Source organism: Amblyomma maculatum, chromosome 1, assembly GCF_055883805.1.
Source record: "Amblyomma maculatum isolate TAMU_Amacu chromosome 1, ASM5588380v1, whole genome shotgun sequence".
Taxonomy (NCBI): Eukaryota; Metazoa; Arthropoda; class Arachnida; order Ixodida; family Ixodidae; genus Amblyomma; species Amblyomma maculatum.
Window position 1 is genome coordinate 242,933,588 of NC_139344.1, and position 7,086 is coordinate 242,940,673.

Consider the following 7,086-nt stretch of genomic DNA (forward strand, 5'->3'; position numbering starts at 1 on the left):
AAAAATCACGTGAAATGTTCTATTCGGAAACATATAGAGTGTCATGCAGTGTCGTTTTGTTCCGCGGCGCAGTTAATAACTCCAAGGAAATGCATTTTCTGCTTTCATCGCTTCGTCTGTGCACTGCTTCACCTTTTGGAAGAAGGCAGCTGCTTACATTTCTTGCGTAGGCGAAGCTGCGCTAGATAGTTTCTAACGCTGCTCACGGGGGGGGTAGGCGAGGGGAGGGGGGGGGTGGACGCGTGCATGAGGGATAACCGGAAACATTTAATCAGGTACGCCGCCTTTTCTCAAATGGTAACTTTAATTACCTGTTTCCGCAGCAAATCAGCATCAACGAAAAATTTAGACAAAGCGAGAAAAAACGTATGACCTTTCATTTTTGGTCCAGGTAGTGGGTCTGCCAGAGTGGGCTGCAAACATATAACAGGCAAAACACATTTGTGACGCCGTTTTCGGTTTTACTGATCTTCAGGAAGTGTCACGAACAAAAAGAGAGAAAGAAAACGATACGAAAATAAAAAAAAAAAAAATAAAAAGTCTCAAACAGCTTCAGAAGAGCAAATACCGACGCAAGGGTTTGAATGAAGCGTGCGGTGGCGAATTCCATGAACTTCGTCGCTAACGACATCTCGGGTCTCTTTCGCGACGGCGCGTACACGTAGAGCGGGAGTCCCTTCCCTCCGCTCTGTCGCTGCGCGAGTTCCCTCTGTTCGATACAAGGTTGAACCCTTCTCATTACTCCGTCTTCCCTTCCGCCTCTCTCCTGCCCCCATCAACTCTCAGCGTTAGGCACATTGCTCTTTGTTTTCTTGGCGCGCCTGCTCTCGGAGCCCCAGGTGCCATTATATATCGCCCACGAGCGACTCACGCCACCGTCTACGTTCTCACCCTCCCCCGCTGCCGTTCCCCGCGTTCGCCAACTTCTTGCTTTTTGTCTGGCGCAAATCTGCTTGGGCCCTTCTTACGCAAGCAGCGCTCTTTCTCGCCTCCTAGTGCCGCGCACGTCTTCATTAGTTCCGGCCCGTTTTCTCTCTTTGTTCCTTCCTTTCCTGCGACTCTCTTAGCGGGTTCCGGCCGACCGATGTGACCTCCCCGTTATCACGAGAACGGTTGGCCAACAAACGTAAAAATACAGGGAAGGAACCAATGCCCCTCCGGTGAGCGCGGAGCAATGCTCCGACTGGAATCGCGCCACGCCACTGTCACATCCGAGACTGCGGCCCTTTTCTGCCTTCCAGTGCAGACCCTCCCAAAGAATACGACTCGCGCAGTGCCTAGCACCCGATGCCGGTGCAATGAAATCATTGCAGCCGAAGCACATAACGCGCGGCCTGAACATCTGAAACGTGTGTGCGTGCGCGCCTCCCAGGAGACACTTCACAGCCCGCATTGTGCCACTTCCGCCGGTGAAGGCTGGCGTCCAACGCAGACGTCTGAAGCAGGCTGGTCTTGACATTCACGCAACGCTGCTTGGACAAGACATTCGCAGGCCTGAGGCTTCATATTCCAACCGTGACTGGATGCCTGGATGCCTCCGCACGTGCTTGTTCCTCGACATAAGCGAGAAAAATTTGTGTAGGCCTCCATGACCTATTGACTAGCTGAAAAAAAAAAAAAATTAACAAACACCATGCAGGCAGGTAAACTTAATCCGCAATGCTCCATTTAGCAGCATGCCTTGTAGGCTATAGCCCTAAGCTTGGTACGGAACTCCCATTAACAAATTGCCTTCTTTTATATCGGCCGACTTTGACGATGTTTTTTTTTTTTTCGATAATTGTAATTGGACTTTATAAACAGTGTACCGCAAATCCTAAAATGGGCCCTACCGAAGGGGCAGAAATACGTAAGCGTATACACTGCCGCATCATCAAAGAAAACAAACATGATTACGTGTGCATAGCAAACAACAACGAGACTAAAATGCAAAAATAAGTGTCCAACTTTCAATAAGCAATGTTCTCAATGACACTGGGACTCTTTATTACATCGCCAGAAAGTGCGTTCCAACCATTTATATTGGTTGGAAAAGACTATTTAGAAACATTTTTCCGTGCCGCAATCAACAAACTTGGAATTCTGGGCTTCTTGAAGGCGATCCTTCAAAGGGGAATATTGAGCGAAAGCATAAGCTGCGGGTGACCGAGCGTTCTTCTTCTCCTCTTTTTGTTCTTCCTCAGCCCACATATAAAGCCCCGCTTTAACCAACCCATATGAACGTGCCTTAGTGTCCTATAGGGGCAACGTGAATGCCAGGGTCCTAGCAGGCTGATGCTGACATAACCGTCCCATGTGAAACGAGAGACCCAAGTTGGCAGCTCCTGCCAGCCCGTGTGTCACGTGGGGTGTGACGTCACAGCGTCACGTGGGTAAGACGTAACTGCGACCGGGTCACCTGAAGGCTTGAAAGTGCGAGTAGTATTTATTGCTTTCGCAATAAAATGCGGACCCCAGTGTGGTGTGCGCTTTCATTTATTATGGACGCTCACTAGTGTATGCTAATGAACACATGCGTGCTTTTAAAGAGGCTAAATTAAGGGAGCTGAGTGTAAGCGACCAGCAAAGTGCATGTCGGTGAAGGGCGAGTTAGCGCAAGCGAAGTTCACAACCTTTTCGCGCCAATTTTCTTCCCGGTTGCTTTGAATTTGCTCTTATTTTCTGATAGTATTCTTTTTCCTTAATGGATTAAACTCTACTAGGATCCTTCATAATTACCACATTTTAAGTATTCCTAATTTTATGGAGGTATGCGGCAATTATTTAGGATATAATACTATCATATTCTTTTCTTTTTTTTAATAGTGCATCAGACGTTGATAGAAGAAAGATGACCTTAGGAAGGCATTTGAGGCCGCGGAAATCAGTTGATGCGTACTATTCATTCAACATTCTTCCCCTTCACCCCTTTTCCAGGGAAAAAAAAAATCTCCAATAACTTTTAGTGGCTTTGAGCTAACGGTTTAACTCTTCCCCAGGTAGCCTGCTGCAGCCACTCAAGCTAATCTCTTTGTGAGGCGTCTCTTGAGTGGGACCTGATTTCAGGCATACAGGCTCAGAACAGACCACGAGCAACATCACCACCTTAGTGCAAAAAGTAAGCTTACTGGTTTTGGCTTCCGTTCGCAATACAGCGCTAGATATGTGCAGACGTCTGTTTCGTGGCGAAAACCAATTTGCCTGCTATTGCCAATACGCCACCTGAAGTTATTAATCTGCTTTTGTTTTGCGTGATGCAAGGCTAGCGCATCAGGTCCGGAAAGCGCGGAACGCTCGCATATACGTCAGCGTCGCATTTTCGCGAAAAAGGCTTCGACCATAATCCTCGCACTAACGCTGATCTCGGCCGGCCAGAAATGAACAAGGCAGAGCAAAGAGACGTCAGTTCGCAGTCGACGACGTACTCGCGTGATCCGTGCCAGAGTGCGAGAGGCACGTCAATTTCAGTTGACACGGGGACCTGTCTATATCCGAAGGAGGCACATACGCTCCCGACGCAACACGAAGACGCGCGCAGCTTGCCGCGCTAGACTCTGTGACGGCGCGTCCGCGCGGTCGATATATGCAGGCGTGACGGCAGCTCGTGCCGCGTCCTCCAATCGACAAGCGCAAGAAAAGCGAGCCGGTACGGTGCTGAGGACATTGAGACGGGCTCTGCACTTGGCAGCTGCCGCCGGTTATCGCCCTTAGGCCTCGCGCGTGCGCTCCCAGGAGCGTTTGACTTTGCATCACCGAGACGGAAGGTGCCGCGCCACCGCTGCCGGACGAGAGATGCCGCGGCGGCACGCGCAAAGCTATAGGCGCTCATCTTGCGTTGACAAAGGCGCGCGGGCGCGCGCGGCCGATCAATCTTGCAGCAAGCACAAATCGACGAAGCAATTGCCGCATCGATTTATCGATTAAGCAAGCGACCTGCTGGTTTTTTTTTTTTTTTTTTTTTTAATCTGTCGCTCTCATTTAATTCACCGCGCGCCGCCCAGTCTGCAGTGCGACCGCAGTGGGGACAGATAACGCCAAGGAATGCTGCAGCGTTGGCCGAAGTTAATAGGAGACATTTCGTCTCTACCAGGCGCGCCGCCGCGTGTTCTCGCGTTGCTAAAGGGCCCTTTCACTGTCCCATTACATCGGTATGTCGTCAGAGGAGCATGCAGTCAAAGGGGTGAGCGGCGAGCGGATTACTGCTCTTTCCTTCTAAGGAATAGTCCACGCTCGGTGGTATTAAAGCAAATAGATAATCGGCTTATGAAGCAAGTTCTTTTCAAAATTGACCGAGGTATAAAAAAGAAACCGAAGACAATGCGCGAGCTTCAATTAAAGTTCAATATGTTTCTGGAATCCATTGTATACATTCGGCCTCATGTAGCGAAGACAGCAACGCTTCTTACTACTCTCGTTTTGCGCATGTTTTTTTCTTTTTGTCGGCGCCCAAAGTAATCGCGTGGTACCTCACCTCTGGTCATGTTAGCTATGAGGACGTCCGAATAGTGACGTAGTTATGTCGACGCCGGATGTGACGTCAGTGTGTGAAGTCATAAAATCAGAAATGGGCGTGTTTGGACATGATAGAGTCGAATAAATGTGTGTGTCATCAGAAAGCCTGTAAAGGGTGTTAATAATCAAATGAAGTATAATTAAAACATACATAAGGGAAGAAGGCGTCCAAAAATACGTAACAAAATATGACGTTCAAAAGACACGGTTGGTATAGCACCTGCCGCCATGTCGTCATGGTGAGCCTGGCAAAGCGTGACGTGGTTACGTCTTCCTCCAATGTGGGCGGCCGCAGTAATATCAAACTTTTTTTTTTTTTTTTCACAGCGAGGAAGTTCAAAGTCAAATCCCGGCGTTACGCCACCTTGACGGATGTTTTAGCGTTTTATCGTAGTTAAACCGAATAGGTGTGCAAACGCATGTATTTAGCCTTGTTGGCTCGTGGTTTTGCTCTGCATTTGTAAGTTGATGCCGACGAAATGCAATGCACAGCGTGAGAGGGGGAAGTAAAACGCCGAAGGATCGACTGCGGCGATAGCTACGAGATTCTGTGCTCGCTTCCCGCGAGAGTTCTTGGGTTCGAATCCTCTCCCCTCCGAGTCTCTTTTTAATTGATATGTAGAGCTACACAAGGTCATGTCAAGGTCAACACAGATACGAAATTTGTGAGTGACTTTTACACAGAGTAGAGCTTTCGCTCGAAGAAAAGAACAGTACAGACTAAAGCAGGGTCGTTGTCTGAGTCAACCGAATGATAAGCAGGTGGTTAAAACCACAAGCATGGAATGTAACGCGGAGGTCCATTAAAGTTGTCGCTTTCCACTCCAAAAGGGACAGAACACTGAAATTTGGGTATCGACTTTTTTTCATCGCAGTGGAAAGATTGATGTCTAAAATGTTTGGTTCCATAACGGTTTTGTTAGAAACGCTGTAGAGAATTTTTACAGGGAATTTTTCGATCAATGCCTGCGACCGTTTTTATGTAGTCCGATGCTGGAAACCATGAGCAGCGACCGCGATGACGACTGGTGGTAGACAAAAAAGACGTACCGAAAACAAATATAACTTTCACTCGCCAGACTGTAATCAGACATTTTTTGCGCAGTGTGACGTCCTTTTCAGTTTTACACTCAATGCTGTTACGGCACAATAACGCACGCCCTCGTCGACGAAAGTTTTAGGGTGCGTTCCAATTCTTAGACGTCTAGCAAGACTGCTTCGTAGACGTCTACGTAGACGTCTACAAGTTCGCGTATTGGAACGCGTCTACCTGTTTACGCCTAGCGTCACCTCGCGGCATAAAGGTTGAACTAAACCGTTTTAACAACTATTATAACGCTGTTTTCTTCAAAGATTTATGACAATACAGGTAAAAATCACGTTTTTAACGGTTCGCCGATTTTTTGCAGCAACAATATTACATGTGTAATCGCCACAACGTAGATAGACTATTAATAGGTTAACTTGTAGCAGACCTACTTCTCACGCAATGAGCCCTATCACGAATTGACGGAAGAGAACGTTAGTCCGTTTTTCCTTTTTTATTACTGATGCTGAAGTGTACATGCTTCTCAGATGTCTCATTCACACAGCTGTAAGAATGAAAACATGCAAAATACTGTAAACTTGAGGGGATTACGGACGAAAGTTGACAACCGGCTACAGCAAACGAAAAACTGTGCCGTTACACCTGTTGTCTGTAGTCACTAGACGAGGAAACCAAAGAAAACAACTCGTTTTAATAATGTATAGGTACAAAAAAATCAATGCGCAACAAGTCGGCATCGTCAGGCGAGTTCGCTCTTTCGAGATTTACTGAAAATCCGCGGAAGTTTGCCACGGCTACTACAGCAAGATAGAAACACACACGTGCGCTGTACAGCAGCCGTCCTGACTCTCGGCGAGGTGCCCAGAAAGTGACGAGTTCGTCGATAACATCACGACTGAAGAAACTCGTCAAGTTAAAAAAGACCAACAGCATCCAACGCAGCTTTCCTCTTAAGCGCGGTAAAAGACTCTGCAGTGCTATGAATCTCACGACCATAAAGACAGCTAAATTAGCCTCTAGCTAGCGCATACATTGACGTAACAACTCACGTTTGAAAGATCGTTCATATGCATATACTCCGGCGTTCACAAAGAGCACGACCACCGTACAACTACTGCAACAACCGCACGCACGACTCGCTCAGCGCGAAACGCGCTCTGTCCGCCATGTTTAGACAGCAAAGTAGTCTGCATCGATGTTGACTTCGGCGAAGCCGTCTTCGCGAGACTGCTTCGCGAGAATTGGAACGCGTCCCAAGATGGCGGCTGCTCGCGTAGCCGTCTAAGTAGACGTCTACGAGGGGGTATTGGAGCGCACCCTTAGTGGGCACAGTCAATGATTCATTCACGAAATTGCTAATATTGTGGCGCCATCTAGTGGCAAAACCTAAAAGCATGCCTCTCGTGATGCGAAAGCAGGGGTGGATTTTATTTAAGGACACACTGGAGAGAGCGCAAAATATAATTAGTTATGGCAAGCACTCCTTGAAGAAAAAAGAACAATATGCAGCTACGAAAATCAGCGGTATTTTGCTGACATGTAGTCAT